This window comes from Dreissena polymorpha, chromosome 4, assembly GCF_020536995.1.
Source record: "Dreissena polymorpha isolate Duluth1 chromosome 4, UMN_Dpol_1.0, whole genome shotgun sequence".
NCBI classification, from domain to species: Eukaryota; Metazoa; Mollusca; class Bivalvia; order Myida; family Dreissenidae; genus Dreissena; species Dreissena polymorpha.
The window spans coordinates 62705418-62726506 of record NC_068358.1 but is presented as its reverse complement, the minus strand read 5'-3'; positions in this window follow the sequence as shown (position 1 = coordinate 62726506).

The following is a 21089-nucleotide window of genomic DNA, read 5'->3' as shown; positions in this document are numbered from 1 at the left end:
TGTACTCGAAAAGATAATACATATTACCATTTCCAAATATCCTCTTATGAGGTACACGCTGCAAAGGGTGAGTCATTCATTTGAACGAGTTGTCAGGAAGTACGGGTATCCATCAATTTATTTAAGGCCTGGTGAGAGTCTTAATATGCCATCTATTGTAAGTGTTGCTCGATTGTGTCGCATCTACGGCAGTCACAGTGGTTTAGGATTGAATTTGCGACGCATTTTACACGCTACAGGTGGCAGATGGTATCGCGCGTGGCTTACACTTAAAATGGTTGAAAATGGATGGTTCGAAATCCGCGATGTTAATTGGAGAATATAGATGGCATATTAAGACTCTCACCAGGTATGACATAAATTGCTGGGTAGATTGCTTTTAGATTTGAAATGTTACAAAGTAAAACATGTCAGAGCGCAGCAGGTTTCCAATTAAAAAATTAAAATACCTGCCAGTGGTTTTCGACCTTGACGTGGTTGGCAGGCTTTAAACAAACAGAAAGACAAGAAATCATGCACATATGGATGGGTAACTCAAGATTGCACAAGAAGAAAATGTATGGACCGCGCAATAATAAATGAATGTTAATTTTATTTTAACATTCTTTAAATGCGCGTTCTTAGAGTTTGGCCAATTGGTACGTGCGGATAAGTCAATTAAAAAGTAAAAACATTAAGGCATGCCGAATGCCGATCAAAACATTCGATATGTGTTATGCCTTTTATGTTTTGGTCTAATTTTGAAACAGAAAATCCGTATACATTTGAAACTTCCTTAATACTGTTTCTAATCAATTAGTATATCTGTAATGATATTCCTGCAAAACGCGTTGTTATAAAAAAATAACATTGCGAAAACAAACAAATTTAATTCTGGGTTTTCTTCGCATCATTCCCTTTTTTTTAAATCATTTTCTATACACATATTGTGTTATTTATCATATTTTCTCCTGAAATTAATATCGTGCCATGTATTTTATTATTTGGGCAAATCTTACAACACGGTCTAAATATTTTTTAAACTGAAATCCGTACATACGACATTTGAAATGTTCTTTTCACAGTTTCAGATCAATTCGGATTCAATAATACATGTGTGATGATGTTATTGCAAAACGGGTTGTTATAAAAATTTCAAATTGCAATATGACACTCCAACCCGTTTTGCAAAATACTATTGCAAAACGGGTTGTTGTAAATAAAAAAAATGCAATAAGACACTCCAACTATTGCATTTCAGGATGTTTTTTTTTTCAATTAAATCAATTTTTTCAATGCCTTTTATTTTTTGGTCGAATCTAACACCTCTGTCTTATTTTGGAAACAATCCTTTTAAACGACATTTGAGAATTCTTTTTAAAGTTTTTTAATCAATTGGAATCAATTAGTACACCATGTGTGATTAATGAGTGCAAAACTAGTTTATTGCAAAACGGGCTGTTTTTTTACATTGCAATAAGCTATTGCAAGCCGTTTTGCTATTAAATTATTGAATTTCTGGGTTTAGTTCGCTTGAATATGAAATTGGTTAAGTTCTTTTTATATATACATTCTGTGTTTGTTTATCACATTTACTCATGAAATTGGTCACTTTCAATGTCTGTTAATATTTGGTCGAATCTGAAACCTCTGTCTTATTATATACAAACTCCCTGAACACGACATTTGAATATTTCTTTCCAACGTTTCAAATCAATTTGAATCAATAAGTACATGTGTAATGAGTTTATTGCAAAACGGTTTGTTAAAGAGAATGCACATTGCAATAAAACACTTCAAACCGATTGGCAATAAAAATATTGTAAAACGGGTTTACATTGTATTGCAAAACGGGTTGTTATAAAAAAGATCCAATTGCAATAAAACACTCCAACCCGTTTTGCAATTAAATTATTGCACTTCTGTCTTCACTCAATTCCCCAATTGGTGAAAATAACTTCATAATATACATTCAGCCTTGTTTTATCCTATTTACCTTGCAGACTACATTTTATACTTCATTAAAACCGTTTAAAATCAATATGAAACAATCAGTATATATGTGATGACTTTATTGCAAAACGGGTTGTTAAACAAAATTCAACTTGCAATAAGACACATCAATACGTTTGTCCATAAATTATTGCATTTTTGCTTTATCTTAACTTGTACTTAATTGTTTGAAATCACGTTCGATACACATTCTGTGTTGTTTTATCGTATTAAATCTCGAAATTCACGACCTTCCATGCTTTTTAATTTTAAGTCTTAACTCCCAGTTTTGTCTATTTTTTAAACAATATCATTTAAATACAACATTTGAACATCCCTTTAAATTAGTCCAATCCATTTGAATAAATACAAGAGTGATGATTTTATTGCAAAACGGGTTTATTGCAAAACGGGTTGTTATACAAATGTCACATTGTAATAAGACACTCCAACCCGTTTTGCAATAAAATTATTGCAGAACGGGTTTATTGCAAAACGGGTTGTTATAAAAATTCAAATTGCAATAAGACAATCCAACCCGTTTTGCAATAAAATCATTGCAAAACGGGTTTACAATTGTATTCCAAAACGGGTTGTTATAAAATATCAAATTGCAATAAAACACTCCAGCCCGTTTTGCAATAAAATAATTGCACTTCTGGGTTGTCTTCATTTAATTCCCCAATTGGTGAAAATCACTTCATATATACATTCGGCTTAGTTTTATCATATTAACCTTGCAGACGACATTTTAAACTTCCTTCATACCGTTTCAAATCAATTTGAAACAAATAGTATTAATGTGATTATTTTATTGCGAAACGGTTTGTTACACACGATTCACATTGCATGAAGACACTTCAACACGTTTTTTCAGTAAATTATTGCATTTCTGCGTTATCTTCCCTTTAGTTCTAAATAGGTTGAAACACTTTCTATATACATTTTGTGTTGTTTTATCGTATTAAATCTCGAAATGCATCGCCTTCAATGCTTTTTACTTTTTAGTGGAAACTAACAGTTTTGTCCATATTTGGAAATAAAAAAAAAAGATATTTTAAATTTCCTTTTTAATGTTTACAATCAATTTGAATTAATTAATACACGTGTCATTGTATTATTGCAAAACGGGTTTATTGCAAAACGGGTTGTTATAAAAAATTCAAATTGCAATAAGACGCTCCAACCCGTTTTGCAATAAAATTATTGCAAAACGGGTTTATTGCAAAACGGGTTGTTATACAAATTACAAATTGCAATAAAACACTCCAACCCGTTTTGCAATAAAATTATTGCACTTCTGGGTTGTCTTAATTTAATTCCCCAATTGGTGAAAATCACGTCATAAATATATACATTCAGCCTAGTTTTATCATATTTACCTTGCAGGCGACATTTTAAACTTACTTTATGCCGTTTCAAAGAAATTTGAAAAAAATAGTATATATGTGATGATTTTATTGCGAAACGGTTTGTTACACACAACTCACATTGCATGAAGACACTTCAACACGTTTTTTCAGTAAATTATTGCATTTCGGCGTTATCTTCACTTCAGTTCTAAATAGGTTGAAACACTTTCTATATACATTTTGTATTGTTTTATCGCATTAAATCTCGAAATGCATCGCCTTCAATGCTTTTAACTTTTTAGTGGAAACTAACAGTTTTGTCCATATTTGGAAATAAAAAAAAACGATATTTTAAATATCCTTTTTAATGTTTACAATCAATTTGAATTAATTAATACACGTGTCATTGTATTATTGCAAAACGGGTTTATTGCAAAACAGGTTGTTTAAAAAAAAATCAAATTGCAATAAAACGCTCCAACCCGTTTTGCAATAAAATTATTGCAAAGCGGGTTTATTGCAAAACGGGTTGTTATACAAATTACAAATTGCAATAAAACACTCCAACCCGTTTTGCAATAAAATTATTGCACTTCTGGATTGTCTTCATTTAATTACCCAATTGGTGAAAATCACTTCATAAATATATACATTCACTCTAGTTTTATCATATTTACATTGAAGGCGACATTTTAAACTTATTTTATGCCGTTTCAAAGAAATTTGAAAAAAATAGTATATATGTGATGATTTTATTGCGAAACGGTTTGTTACACACAACTCACATTGCATGAAGACACTTCAACACGTTTTTTCAGTAAATTATTGCATTTCGGCGTTATCTTCACTTCAGTACTAAATAGGTTGAAACACTTTCTATATACATTTTGTATTGTTTTATCGCATTAAGTCTCGAAATGCATCGCCTTCAATGCTTTTTACTTTTTAGTGGAAACTAACAGTTTTGTCCATATTTGGAAATAAAAAAAAACGATATTTTAAATATCCTTTTTAATGTTTACAATCAATTTGAATTAATTAATACACGTGTCATTGTATTATTGCAAAACGGGTTTATTGCAAAACGGGTTGTTATAAAAAAATCAAATTGCAATAAAACGCTCCAACCCGTTTTGCAATAAAATTATTGCAAAACGGGTTTATTGCAAAACGGGTTGTTATACAAATTACAAATTGCAATAAAACACTCCAACCCGTTTTGCAATAAAATAATTGCACTTCTGGGTTGTCTTCATTTAATTCCCCAATTGGTGAAAATCACTTCATAAATATATACATTCACTCTAGTTTTATCATATTTACCTTGAAGGCGACATTTTAAACTTACTTTATTCCGTTTCAAAGAAATTTGAAAAAAATAGTATATATGTGATGATTTTATTGCGAAACGGTTTGTTACACACAACTCACATTGCATGAAGACACTTCAACACGTTTTTTAAGTAAATTATTGCATTTCGGCGTTATCTTCACTTCAGTACTTAATAGGTTGAAACACTTTCTATTTACATTTTGTATTGTTTTATCGCATTCAATCTCGAAATGCATCGCCTTCAATGCTTTTTACTTTTTAGTGGAAACTAACAGTTTTATCTATATTTGGAAATAATATTATTTCAATACGATATTTTAAATTTCATTTTTAATCTTTCCATTCCATTTGAATTAGTTAATGCATGTGTCATGTTATTATTGCAAAATGGGTTGTTATAAAAATTTCAAATTGCAATAAGACGCTCCAACCCGTTTTGCAATAAAAATTTTGAAAAACGGGTTAATTGCTAAACAGGTTGTTATAAAAATTACAAATTGCAATAAAACACTCCAACCCGTTTTGCAATAAAGTTATTGCACTTCTGGGTTGTTTTCACTTAATTTCCCAATTGGTGAAAATCACTTCATATATACATTCAGTTTAGTTGTATCATATTTACCTTGCAGGCGACATTTTAAACTTCCTTTATGCCGTTTCAAATCAATTTGAAACAAATAGTATATATGTGATGATTGTATTGCGAAACGGTTTGTAACTCACAACTGACGTTGCATGAAGACACTTCAACACGTTTCGACACACATTCTGTTTTGTTTTATCGTATTAAATCTCGAAATTTACCACCTTCCATGCTTTTTAATTTTAAGTTTTAACTCACAGTTTTGTCTATTTTAAAACAATATTATTTAAATACAAAATTTGAACATCACTTTTAACTATTCCAATCCATTCGAATAAATACAAGAGTGATGATTTTATTGCAAAACGGGTTTATTGCAAAACGGGTTGTTATACAAAATTCTCATTGCAATAAGACACTCCAACCCGTTTTGCAATGAAATTATTGCAAATAAATGTGTGGTGATTTTATTGCAAAACGGGTTTATTGCAAAACGGGTTGTTAAAAAAAAATGCTATAAAACACTCCAACCCGTTTTGCAATAATTTTATTGCAAAACGGGTTTATTGCAAAACGGGTTGTTTAAAAAAAATTGCAATAAGACACTCCAACCCGTTTTGCAATAATTTTATTGCAAAACGGGTTATTGCAAACCGGGTTGTAACATAGCACCCACTACTGCTTGAACATACAATATACATGTATATAAAAACACGAATCTGATTCAAATAATCCGCTAAAAATTAGTATGATCATTCAATATTAAAAAAATCAATCACATCAATACCAATCCTTTATTTCTTAATTCCTCGTCTTCACTAAGGTCTAACGTTTTTCTGTGGATATCATAGTCAAGCAATTTTAACGTGTATTGCTCATACTATTTTAGTCAATTCATACCAACTTATTGCATGTATTGTTTACCGTTGTACATTTTGAGACGTTTCACTATTCGAAATTCTAAATCATATTTTCATAATACTTTGAACAAACACAATATATTGAAACACAATAAAAATTTAAAAGCTACTTTATGTTAGTAAAAAGCTCTCTATGTCATGCCACCAGCACTAAGGACCACAATGGAAATAAGAGTCGCTCTTTTTTTGTTTTATCCTTGGTGCTGGTGTGCATGTCATGGTTTATTTATTCTCCTGTGTTTAACGATTCTGTATTTTACATGTTGGTTTAAATGTCTAGGCATGTGTATTCGATGCCAAAATCAATCAATCAATGAACCAATCATTCTGGAGACAACAAATCCTAGGTTGTTAAATATCGCAGTATTTGCAATAATATATGTATGACGTGTTTTATATAAAGCTTTATATTAACAATAGCAACTTTTGAGTTATTAGGAAAACATTTAATTATGCGCTGGAAAACTGATGCTTATCAAAATCATTCTCATTGGCCAATGTTTATGCACACGGATTATCAATTAAATGAGTTGTAAGCATAGACACGATTGCGGAGTTCACCGCTGTATACAAAATAAGCACACGTCTGAAACAAAATATATATTTAAACCACTTACATTCAACAAGTGAAACAATTGTATTCAATGGTTATATTAAGATCCTGTCAGATGATATATAAATGCATATGTTTTAATTAATTGAACATGGATCGGTAAGTAACCGTTTCCGCTATTGTATATAAAAACTTTATATCGATGTTGATAATAAAATTCGAGTTAGTATGTTTTTTTAGTAACTACATACCACGATGGATAATATAAAAGTATAGTTCATTTCAAACACCGAGATGAATGTAATGTAGACTATTTAGTAACACTAACTTCAACAAACAATTTACGAAGTTACTAATTCAGAAACTAATTCTAAAAGGCCCGAATTTGATAATCAACCAACAAGAGGGCAATGGACTATCAGAACGGCAATGATTTCACAATTGTGTACATATCTGTATTAATTGAGTGTTTTACAATTAGGATTGACATGTCAAAATACACGTGTATGTTATGTGATTATTTCTGGGCCAAGTGTGATTTAAATTATATTAAACCGGTTTGAGACTTTGTTACCTTCAAGAGCTATTGCTCACATATTTTATGAAGACTAGCGGATGGTAAGAATGTCTCTACTGTTAAGATTTGAGGAGTTTTAATATAATTGTATAAATACTACATAAATAATTCGTAAACGCAATGCAAGTATTTACGCTGTATAAAAACTAGTGTGTAGTGAAACTTTGTCTAATGCTGTTTCTAGATTCCCTGCCACGGATATGCAATGGCTTAATTCTATTGAGAAAAAAATATGCAAAACAAGGGCTTTTGAAGTAACGAAGTTATATATTAGCTGTATATCTGCCAAACTAATTGCAGAATAATTTATGAAGTGTTCATATTTTGGTACCTAACCGTTTTTACGGGGAGTTATTAAAATCATTATAAAAAGCCCGTGTTTATGGCCTATTCATTATCATGTGTTCATTAAATTTGTATAACGTCAACTGACTTTTAAAAAAATCTACATAAAACATAAAGTCTGTGCGCGACGGAATCATCATTGAAAATAGTTTTTAAATAAATTAATGTAACACTGTGCTGACGTAAAAACATACGTCTTTTACGGACACATTAATACATAAAGAGATAAGTAAACTCACGCCAATTGATTCATGTTACGAGTGATACAGTCAGACAGTTCTTCAATAATCTTATAGAATTGCTAACCCTTTATGGAATGGATTCATGTCTTAAACTAAACGAAGTAAATGCACTGTGCTACGAGTAGGTAAATTTAAACAAAGTAATATTCATCTTAAAAAATAAATGAAATTTAACTGGACATCAGATGAAGCAACAACGTTAGGGATAACCTTTACAAACAATGAAAATGAAACAATTCTAAAAAACATATTGCCGAAATTACAAAAATTTAAACATTGTTTAAAATCATGGCAGCATCGTAAACTTACACTAATCGGAAAAAACTTCGTGTTGAAAACGTTTGCACGTCCGAAATAAATTAATACACTAACAGTTCTCCCAAACCCAACAAATGACATTATAAAAGATATAAAATCAGAATATTTAATTTCATATGGGAGGGTAAACCTGATAAAATTAAGCGAACTCAACTAATTCAAGCAGTAGAATATGGAGGTATCAGACTAACGGATGAAGATTCATTCCTGAATGCATTAAATGCAGTTGGGTTAAAATATATTTAGATAATACCAATACGAGTAAATGGAAATTATTCTACCAGAAAATTATTTAAACATATGCTGACTCCTTTCTTATTGAATGTTATTTCGACAAGAATATTGTAGATGAAATTTCAACCAGAAACATATGTCTATCGAATGTTCTATCGGCATGGTGTAAAGTTACTCACAATTTAGAAACCAAAATAAACAGTAAAATCATTCTATGGAACAATAAAGACATAAATAATAATAATAAAACATTTTTCTGTAAATATTGGTTTGAACGAAACACAAAATATGTAATTCAATTGTACGACTACAGAATAAACGATTTCTATTCTTTTGTTAACTTATGCTACATATTCGAAATACCTACAAGTAATTTCCTGATGTTCTACACTTTGATCAAAAGTATACCCATACATAATAAAGCTGATACCAATACAAATAACACACCATGTACACAAAAAACATTCGTAGAAAATATAATTGCTAAATAAAACAAAACGAACAAAATCTTTTAAACACTTCAAATATAAAAAAACTAACGAAATCTCAAAATCTAAAATTAAATGGAAAACCGTCTTAAGAAAGAAATTTAATTGGAAACAAATATTTGTCATGCCATATAAATCAACTACTGATAGCACACTGAGAAATTTCCAAAATACATCCAGAGAATCATAGCTTCAAATATATATCATTTCAAATATATGTGATATGTGTAGTGAACATATTGAAACAATAGAACACCTTTTCTGGGAGTTTTAACATATTCAATCTCTATGGAATCAATGTACAACCTTTCTAGAGATACAACAATTAAATGTTAATCTATCTCCCTTAGACATCAGTTTAGGGGTAAATACCTTTAAAATACAAGAGGTTAATAATGTTGTGAATTACATAATTATATTAACGAAATATTTTATATTCAGCATGAAATACAGAAAACAAAGATTCAACTTGAAAAAGAAATAACCCTAAACAATGAAACACTTTATATATTTGAACAAAATGGAAACACATTAAACTTCCATAAACAAGTCCAGTATGCTTTCTACCCACTTTATGCAACTCATCCTTATTCATAATTATTCTGTTGTTTTTCTTTTTCTTTCTTTTTTTAAAAAACACCCAAAGAAAAAATACATATTAACTCTTTTATAATCTAAAGGAAACCAGAAGGTCAAAAAAGTATATATAAGCATATCTTGTACAACATGTCTGAACTTTATTGTTGCTACATGGTATCATTAAGTTTTGTTTTATGATCATATACATGTATACATTGTATGTCTTATATTGAACAAAAAAGATCAAAATACTTTTCGATAGTGAAATGATTCTTAAAATATAATTTATCAATAATGTGATTGAAGTTTTATTGAAATATGTTGGATACTGAGTGTCGATGAGGTTCATACAAAAACCCGTATTCCTCTGTTTTGTAGATTATTACAAATTATAGTTAATGTCATAGATAAACCCCTTTATTGAATTTTAAAATATAGGATTAACGTAATTTTGGCTTTTTTAGTTGAAAATAATTTTAATCAATTTACTGTGAGCCACATTTTAAACATTTATTTGATTCCTATTAAGCTGATTTGAATACGAATTAACTCAGCCTATGGTTTATTATCTGTGCATTTTATTTTAGTTGATTTATATATGCAAAGTTTGTGTTCATAAAACTTTCAGTTTAAATATAATCGTATAGACCTGACCAGCTAACACGTGCTCATAACAAAACCCACAAAATATTTTTTTTCCTATTACGGTTGTGTTTGAAAGTTATTTGTGTGTGCAAAATTAGAGACTGTTGAGCGTAGCTTACGTTGAGAATAACATGGTCGTGACTTCCATTTTTCGAGTTTAGTTGGTGAAGGTTCATTCACCATGTTCAAAAAGAACACTGAACATAGCAAGAATGCTCTTCAATAAACGTACGAAAACACGGACGGCTATATCAATAAATACATTTGGATTTTTTTAAGTTTACATGATTGTTAGTGTATCTCACAATGTTTTATGACTAAACTGTAAATGTTTGGTATAAAACGTTTTCTTACAATGGGGAATGTATACGATCGATATTACGGAATTTGCTAATTATTTAGCCGAATGCCGTATTTACATATTAAAATCACACATATGTGAGTTGAATTTAGCGCATTACATGTATTTCATTCAATCATTCGTTAAATATGTATTGTAATGTAAATATTTAAAACATGGTCACCATAAAAAGAGCAAGAGTCATGACTTTCATATATACTTGTTCTTCTTTTTATGATTGATACTTAAAACAACGCCTGAATATGAGATCATATTTATACGAATCCATTTTAAATGAGGAAGACTTGACATTGAATATTGTCTCACGGAAACAATAGAAATTTGCTGTTACCACAAACAGTACCTGATTCATAAGATAATTAAACAAAACTCCCTTGTAAATAATACATGCTTTGAAAACGACAACAGTGTAAAACAAATTGATATGAAATCAATAAAGTATAACATAATCATTATATATTACTGGTGCTTGTGTTTACACACTGTTTGTTCATGAATTAAATAAAAAAATCTGCTTTATCATGTTGGTTTATATTATATGTAAAGATCAATCATATCAAAAGAATGAAGTGATTCACAAAGTAAAAGGAAACAAGTACTAACCTTGTAATGACATAGGGACAATTGGAGAAACTATCAATTTTTCTCTGAAATTACGATAATCGTTCAATAACCGTAGAGGATGAACTTACAACACAATTTATACAATAGAACCTCGTGCAAATTGCCTATTATACATTAACAAGTTCACAGTTCCTTTCTATGCGAATTTTCGAAGCTTTTTAAATAAATTGTTTAAACAGACAATTTCTATAGGTACAACTTAAAAAAGGACTATTTTATTTGCTATAAAACTTAATTTCATCTTATTTTGATTTGTTGAGTATAATTGAAAATTAATTTTACATTGCGCACACGTTATATAATTCCCGTCACAAAAGAATTAAAACTTTTAATCCGTTTCGTAATAAATACAGCAAGATTGCAACTACTAGAATAAAACAAATTGTTTCACTTGAAACTTCTCAACCACCTAAGCTTCCTTAAAGGGACTCTCAACCACGATTGACGAAAACAGAAAAGTTCTAAATTACCGTATGTTTTACAATTATTAGTTTATATTGATTAAAATATCACGACTGGTATATTACATTACTTGACAAAAGTTGTTAAGTTTTCGTATTTTCAGTATATTCGGTAATAAATTTTACTGGGTATGTCTACCAGTTAACTATAAATAACGCAAGTAGATTAATCTTCATCGTCACGTCGTAAAACCCAGGAATGCAAATTGTGCATGTGTAGTGAATTGTATATATTATATATATATATAATGACCAATCCACTTGCGTTATTAATAGTGTGTATATCGTTATGTCACCTACTTTCGCGATGTACTTTCGATTTCACATCGTGAAATTATATTACCGAATATACTGAAAATATTAACTATTTTCAAGTAATGTAATATACCAGTCGTGATATTTTAATCAATATAAACAAATTATTGTAAAAAATACGGTATTTTAAAACTTTCCTATTTTCGTCAATCGCGGTTGACAGTCCCTTTAAATCGTCTATCGGCTATTCCTATGATTGTAAATACCTAACCAGTTGTACATGCTTCCACGCAAGGTGGTTCCCGATCTTACGGTTGCTACTGGAGGCAACTTAATTTGTATAAACAGCTTAAATAACTTTTGGTTTAGCAAACCCGTCCGAGCAATGAGCAAGAAACACCAATTAAATGTGCATCACAACAATATTGTAACGCCCCAGCTTTATCGTGTTGTAAAATTTAAATATGTAATGTTACACTTACCTGTTAAAACATGTTAAGTCGTACCTATTTGGTGCTCCTGAATTGCCACGACAGGCCATGTCTGTTCATGAACGCCAGGATGGCCTGTCGCTCCAATTCCCATTCAGAACATTTTGACATGTATCCATGTTGTTTACATTTTACATTACAAAACATGTTTTTACGCTGTCCTTGATCCGTTCTGAAGGAAAAGTAACCAGTCGTTTTTGTATTGACACAGTCTTTGTTTGTTAAATATCCTCAAGAAGAAATAATTGTTAAGTATTTATACACTTCTTATACGTAAAATTCCATTCTTAGCAGGAATATTCAACTAGTCGTTTGTTTAATGATGTCATAATGGGCCGTGACGTCATATTTTCGGCACATTTAGCGCTTTTTCTCTGTATTATCGGCCACGGCCACGGCCGTCGGCCTCTTGTTTCGGCCATCGGCCACCGGCCTCGGCCTTCGGCCACCATTGAGTATATAAGAAAGGCTCTTTTTCGGCCAAGGAACATTCAAAATTTTAAAACTGACGAAACATCATTGACGTATATTAATAAGCGGATTTCTGATAAAATGGTTGGCATTAAAAGTTTTATTAAATTTACTTTAACATTTGAGATTTAAAACAACACGGATATTTCTTTAACTCGAGTTTGCGTAATAAAGTAAAGAGACTTTCATTTACAAAGACTTAACTTTTATTTATATTCATGATTTATACGCTGATTTATCAACCATAATGCCTCATGTTGAAGTATAAATTTTCACGTAGATTAAATTAAAATAATGCTCATCGCTCAGCGGTTATTTCATTGATATGTTGTTAAACTTCTGTTCGGTAAAATGTTAGATGTTAAACAATAAACTGTTAAACATTACCGTCTTTCGGCTTCTTGGATGAAAGACCTGAGTCGTAACATAATTTTTGGCGTTGTCGGCAGGATCTGTTTTCATAACAGATCCAGTGATAGAACTTATATTTCCGAAGAGACTTTTGTTTTCGCGATTTTGAACACATTCGGTATTATATAACGATACAATGGCAACTTTGCAACAAGTCGATAGTGAGGGGGTCATCTCGTTCAAAAGCCCGTGCAAAAGGGACCAGTCTCTTGAAACCGTCGATGCCGTATCCGACCACTCCTCTCGGGTTAGTAGTACCGGAAGTCGTTCCCATACGTCATCCGCGCAGATGTTAGCGAAAATTGAAGGGATGTCTCGGGACATTGAACAGCTAACAAGGGTCGTTGGGTTATATCAGAATAGGCTTGCTTCAACTGAAACATCGGTGGGTACGGGTGATCGGCACGTACTTCCGGACATTAATGACAATGCCCTGGCTAGACAGGCTTTTGAGAGCAGTGTAGGTGATACTGCGCAGGGGCATGACCGCTCAATATTGGATCGACCATGTAGGCCAGCGGGCAGACTAATAAAGGGGCAAGGGTGGACAAGTCACGCCTTAAACTCCGCTTCAGGCGACCGCAGTAGACATGTTGAGTTCAACAATGGTATGCACAACAGACCCAATTACTCGTGTTACGGGCGGGAATCAGGCATGCACGCCGATGTATGTAACACGGGATATAACCCATGGGAGGAGCAGAACGGAAGTAGGGACGAAGCGTCAAGTGGTCCTGCGCTGATGGATGAGAATCTCACTTATAAGACCAACGCCGCTGAACATAGGCGGCGTGTCCTCACCTCTGAAACACAGTGGGAGGGGGCGTGGCGTCAGACCCCAGGAGCACCCCCGATGATTGGACGCGTAGAGGTGCGTAATCCCATCAGAGAACTAACTGCAGATGAAGTATCTGGGGCAAGGGGCGACCAATACTTTGCCCGAGGGTGTATCTCAGTAGAGGACAACCACGTGCACACAACCCAGCTTCCGGCCGCAGTGCAGAGTGAGAACATGCATTCTATTTCCGCTTCGAGGGTAATGCATAGTGCGACAAGGGGTTTGAGCCAAATGAAAATCCCCCCCTTCACAGGTAAGGAAAACTGGGCAGTGTGGTCAGCCAAATTTGACGTTATCGCGTCGCGCTACAGGTGGACGGACGACGAGAGGCTGGACAACTTGTTGCCTAGGATAGAAGGCCAGGCAAGTGAGTTCGTTTTCACCCAGTTGCCGAAGCGAGTTTTCACGAGTTATCGCGATTTGGTATATGAGCTGACTGCCAGGTACCGGGTCATTGAAACCCCTCAAGCTTTCGCCGCAAAGCTGAGTAAACGTAACCAGAGGCAAGGGCAGACAGCGGAAGAATATGCCGCTGAACTGCAGCGTTTATATGATAAGGCACACCCAGATCGTGCTCGTGGCATTCGAAACGAAGATTTGGTAAGGAAGTTCTTGGATGGTTTGCTTGATTCAGACGTAAGGTTCGAAGTCGAATATCACAAAGAACCCAAAGATCTAGAGGAGGCCGTGTTTCACGTAGTGAACCTAATTCAGGTAAAAAACGGGTGTAAGCATGACCGTCCTTACAAGTCTCATGTCAGACGTACAGTGGACGACGGCACTTACGAACAGACGGAACAGGTAAACAGAGTGCCGGAAAGCAAACCAACTAAACGCATTGATGCCCCAAATCGAAGACTGAACGCATCAGGGAGCGAGCAACCTAAAGATGATCAGCACGATGTACTAAACCAGATACTGGCCCGGTTGAAGAAGCTAGAGGATAGAGATGCAACCGGCCCGTTTAAAAAAGGTGTTAGACTGAACGTGGAGTGTTATAAATGCTATAACAAAGGTCATTACGCTCGAGAATGCCCATCCAGGAATGCGATTGAGGAGAAACAGCGATATCCCACTAAGGGCAAGGACGAAGTGAAGCATTTAAACGGGCAAGGACCTTCTCGTGCGCCCGAGGAGAGGTCCATTTAGACACGTTAGTCACAGGAAATGAGGGCCAATCAGATAATCAGTACAGTGACGAGATGCCAAAACTTGGGCATAGTGATTTTGACCTTAAATTGGGTAACGGGGTGTACTTGAGGGGTTCCGTAGAAGGGGTGCCGATAGCCTTCACGGCTGACACAGGTTCATCTAGGACGATAATTGCACATAGTGTATACAGCCAAATACCGGAGTGCAAGAGACCTGTGTTGAAGGGGAGCGCTCCATTGATGGGAGCTGGGGGCTCACCCATCCGTGATTGGGGAACCGCACGGTTAAATCTTTGCTTGGGCAAAGTGGAGCTGCAGTGCGATGCTGTAATTGCCGAGATAGAGGACCAGGCGCTGTTGGGGTACGATGTCCTAGTGGGCAGTGAACATGGTCCAGCCGACTTACTGTTAAGTAAGGGTGTTGTTGTCCTTGGTGGAGTAGAAATACCGTGCTTTAAGAAGGCAGTTGAGTCGCGTTACAGAAAGGTCACAGTCGCAGAAGACGTCACCGTACCGGCCAAGTCTGAGGCTTTGGTTGATGTTTTCGTAGGTCGCAGAAAAAGCGATGACGATGATAGCCGAGCCGAGTACTTAATAGAAGCAACCGATGGCTTAAAGACAGGTATCATCTCATGATGGGCGCGACCTTGGTTGATATCAATAAAGCTGTTACATGCAAGGTTAGGGTTCTCAATCCGCAGGCGGCTGATGTCGCTCTGAAGCAAGATGCTGAGATCGCGTGTGCAGAGAGGATCGAACGGGTCGTGAGTGTATTAACGGAGAAGGAAAACGAAGGCGAGGAAAGCCTAGCAAGGGTTCGCAGGGTCCAGTTAAGGAGTCCCCAGTCGTCTCCTGCGGATGTTATGTTTCTCAAAGCGAGCGAAGCAGATATCCCTGTCCATCTGACTGGGTTGTATACCAGATCAACGCTGGGTAAAACGGACGCCGAAAAGAGCATGGTGGCAGGCTTATTGGTCAAGTACAGTGACACCTTTTCGAAGGATGATTGGGATCTGGGACTTACGCATTTGACAGAACACCCTATTAACACCGAGGACGCCGCTCCTGTTAAGCAGCGCCCTCGGCAGGTACCGTTGGCCTACGCTGACGAGGAGAGAAATGCCATCGAAGACCTTATGCGAAAATGGGTCATAAGAAAAAGTACCTCACCTTGGGCAAGCCCGATCGTGTTGGTTCGTAAAAAGAACGGTGCGGTACGCCCATGCATTGACTACAGACGGGTAAACGCCCTCGTAAAACCCGATGGTTTTCCTTTGCCCAGGGTCAATGACTGCCTCGACGCGGTGTCCGGGTCCCAGTACTTTAGCAGTTTTGACCTCACTTCCGGGTACTTTCAGATACCGCTAAAGGAAGAAGACATCCCGAAAAGCGCGTTCGTGTGCAAGTTTGGCCAGTATGAGGTTACTCGCATGCCGTTCGGCCTCAATAATGCAGCTAGCACGTTTCAAAGGACAATGGAGCTTGCTCTGCAGGGCTTGCAGTGGGAAACTTGCCTAGTTTACGTTGACGACATCATTGTGTTTGGCGCAGATTTGGCTCAGCATATGAGCAGGGTAGACGAGGTGTTGAGTCGTATTAAAGATGCGGGCTTGAAGCTATGCCCAGATAAATGCAACGTTTTACAAACGGAGGTAACATTCCTCGGACACGTCGTGTCCGCCAAAGGCATAAAGCCTGACCCAAATAATGTAGCCAAGGTGATTTACTGGCCAGTCCCCCAAACAGCAAAGCAGGTAAAGCAATTTGTTGCAACCGCCTCGTACTACCGTCGTTTTATTAGAGACTTTGCAAAGATTGCAAAGCCCCTAGTGGCCCTGACGGCAAAAGGTGCAGAGTTCGCGTGGAACGATAGTTGTCGAACTGCGTTTAATGATCTAAAACACGCGTTGGTGAGCCCTTCGGTAATGGGGTACCCCCTTAACGAAGGTGGTACGTTTCACTTGGACGTGGATGCCTCGGGTATTGGTATTGGCGCGGTGTTGGCTCAGATACAGGATGGACGCGAACGCGTAATAGGGTACGCGAGTAGGTCTCTCAATAAGGCTGAGCGAAATTATTGCGTAACTGAAAGAGAATTGCTCGCCGCAGTATACTTTATACAATACTATAGACAGTATTTACTGGGACGACACTTCATTGTCCGTAGTGACCATCAGTCGCTTGTTTGGCTATTTAGCCTAAAGGAGCCAAACGGCAAGATAGCGCGATGGCTTGAGATACTAGCTCCATTTGACTTTGCCATCGAATATCGCATGGGTTCCAAGCAACCCCACTGTGATGCACTTAGTCGGTTGTGCGAGTCCCCTCGCGATTGCACGTGCAGCGAAGTGGACACCACCGAACCCCTCAAATGTGGCCCCTGTCGTAAATGTCGGCGGCTGGCGGAGTGCATGGAACTGGTGTGGCCAGGTAAATTTCCGTATAAATTTGGATCCAAAGTAAATCGGGAAACCGTTCAACCGGAAGTGCCCCAAGAGCTGACCCCTTGCAGGGCAGTTACCCAGGTTGAAGCCGGCACCTCTACTAAAACGGCATCTAAAACAGAGGACCCGCCTTGGCTTCGTTTGTACACGCCTGAGCATATGGCAAAACTGCAGCTTCAGGACCCAGGTATCAGCGTCATTTACGTTGCTATCCGTGACGGCGTAAAACCGTCTAGCGACGAGATGCAAACTAGGAGTCCGGAAACTCGTCACTATTGGGTCATATGGGATACTCTCTGCATAAAGGAGAACGTGCTTTATAAGCAGTTCAAAAGTGCGGATGGTACTCAAGACCGACTTTGGCTTATTGTCCCCTCAAACTTACGGACAGAGGTGTTGCTTCTCGTACATGATGCATTGCCGGCCGGTCATTTTGGCATCAAAAGGACTAAGGCCCTTCTAGGTCAGAGTTTTTACTGGTATGAGGCAAAAGTCGATGTCAGGCTTCACGTCCTTGGCTGCGACAAGTGCCAGTCTGATAAGAAGCCGACAAAGACGCCAAAGGCTCCCCTGGGACATTTAAAGGCCGGTGCTCCCTGGGATATAGTGGCAATTGATTTTACAGGGTCATTTCCAATAACGCAACGCGGTGCTCGGTATATCTTAGTAGCGACGGACATTTTCTCCAAGTACGTTGAGGTCATACCGGTTGCCACTCAAACCGCCGAGGAGTGTGCAAACCAACTATTGAATCACGTTTTCTCAAGGTGGGGCGCCCCATTGTCCATCCACTCCGACCAGGGTGCGGCGTTTGAAAGTAGAGTTTTGAAGGAAGTTTGCGCTCTTCTGCAAAAAGGAAAACGCGTACAAGTGCCCGCCACCCACAAGGCAACGGCCAAGTGGAGAGATTTATGCGAACATTTATGCGTATGGTTCGTGCCTTCCTGGTAGGAGAGCAAGACGCCTGGGACGAAAACCTTGGCTGCCTGGCCGGTGCATACCGATGCACCATTCAGGAGTCAACTCGCCTCACGCCCAACATGCTGGTTCTAGGTAGAGAAGTACGTATGCCGGCCGAGGTAATATTTGGTAGCGCGAGTTCAGTACCTAGCGAAACAGTAAGTCCCACTGACTACGCGGCGCTATTGCGTTTAAGGCTCGAGCAGGCACACGAGGTCGCACGTAAGCACCTTCATAAAACTGCAAACTCGAGTAAGGAGATATACGATGCAAGAATGCATTTCCACCAGTATCAAGTCGGTGATCTGGTGTGGTGCCTTCATGAGACGCGTTCGGTTGGTGTGTGTCCAAAGCTGGAGAGAGCATATGACGGTCCATACTTGATCGTGAAAAGACATTCACCTATAAACTTTGAGTTACAAATCAACGTAGATGGCGTCAAACGCGTCGTACACCATAATAAAATTAAGCCTTACTCCGGTCGTGAGCCGCCGATCTGGGTATTGCGAGCGCAGAAACGTTTAGCCCGCATGTAATTGCACGCAGTCGAACGTTTAATGAGGTCGAAAGGTTTAACACACATATAGGCATCATGGTTGCAGTTCAGAACAGTTGTACATGGATGTGTGGTTGTTATTTTAGGACAAGACTCAGTCACTGAATCGACGGGTCTACCAGTGTCGAAGATGTCCACGTTATGGACGTAAAAACAGAATCGTTTCCCACGTCATGCGTGATCACGTACCGGCCGACAGGGTTCCGTTTTACTGCACCCTTTGCAACTTCAGGTGTCAGGACGCTGCAACGCTAAAAAGCCACATCCAGAGGTATAAGCGTCACCAGAGGGAGGAGGCCATGGCAGGTGGGAAGCACTATTTGACCTGGCTGCAAAAGGCTGAGTATCCCATTTTCGTTGGCGACTCGGACATCATACGGCTTTCCCGCGAAGAGAGTGAGACCTTGCTGAGGACCATAGATGACTCGGCTAATGACGCATGGTTCGACCAGGAGGAAAACTCTAACAATACAGCAGGACCCGCTCTTCCATCATGGCTGACAGAAGAGACTTTTCCGGCCTCTATGATAACGGGTGAACGACACGTGCAAGCGTCACCAAGCGTAGCATCCATGCAGGTGGTATCGCAGCGACCGCCCACCGGCACGTTCATGCCGATTACAACAACCATGACCTTACCTAAGCAACTGATTTACCAGCCAACGCGAATGGTTGCGCCAGTAACTCTGACATCGGATCGGGTAAACCATCATCGGGGCCGCGTTCCTGCTGCCTGCGCGCCGTCGACGGTTCAGTCGACGGTAGTGTTCGGACGAACCACTGGTTTAAGCCAGTCGATGTCGACCGCACAGCCTGTTGATCAGCTAACCCTTGGTAGGCTTGGGCCCCAGGAAGATTACTTGGACAAGTCGTCATTTTGCACCATTGACTCCGCGTTTGCCGTGGCCACGCCGGTGGTTCGTCGAACTCCAGAAGCTTTTGGTCCGGTTGCAAGAACAAGCCTTCCACTGCCGGAGTCTGCATTTGTACCAAGCGGTCCAGCACGTGCATTGTCGAGAGCCTCCTTGGGCAGCGCAAGCGCAGCAACACATTCTCCCATGCAAACTGATGGATACGTGTCTTCATACTCGCCCACTATGCCGAGTTATTTTCCCAGCTTGGATCTGATGGCTTCGGAAACTGAGGTGCTATTCTCATCGGAGTCACTCTCCTCTTCAGCTCCTTCTGTGACAATGCCGTCAGCTTTGCAGTCTACATTGCACACGTCCTCCGAACGGCGTATATTCCTGCCTGAATTGCCCTTGCCCCAAGCGTCAATCCTTAAACCCGCCTTGAAGATGACACCTGAGAAATCGTCGACGTTATCTACTCCCCTGCTGGACGAGCACGTCAATGTTTTGCCGAATGTTTCGGACATATGTGATCCACTTTTTTCGGGGACCGTCGTGGACAGGCCTGAGTCTCGTTTTGTTCAGCAGGGAACTCAGACGGATTTGCCGTCAAGGGCGGAAGACCTCCTCAAGAAGATGCTGGGGACCATGGAAGAGCATCTGAGGGCTGCAGTCAGGACTGAGCGAAAGGTGCCCAGCGTGCTTGAAGATGTCAGACGCATCGAGAGGAAGCTAGACGTTAAGGCCAGGGCGCGAGAGCAGTCGTCTGGTAGGAGTACAGGCAGCAAGCGGCGGCGCAGCAATGACGGCGAGAATCGCCATACCTTAAACAGCGTTGTGCGGAAAGTGTCCTTGATCCGTTCTGAAGGAAAAGTAACCAGTCGTTTTTGTATTGACACAGTCTTTGTTTGTTAAATATCCTCAAGAAGAAATAATTGTTTACTCACAATGTATAAAATCCATAGTTTTGTAAGTATTTATACACTTCTTATGCGTAAAATTCCATTCTTAGCAGGAATATTCAACTAGTCGTTTGTTTAATGATGTCATAATGGGCCGTGACGTCATATTTTCG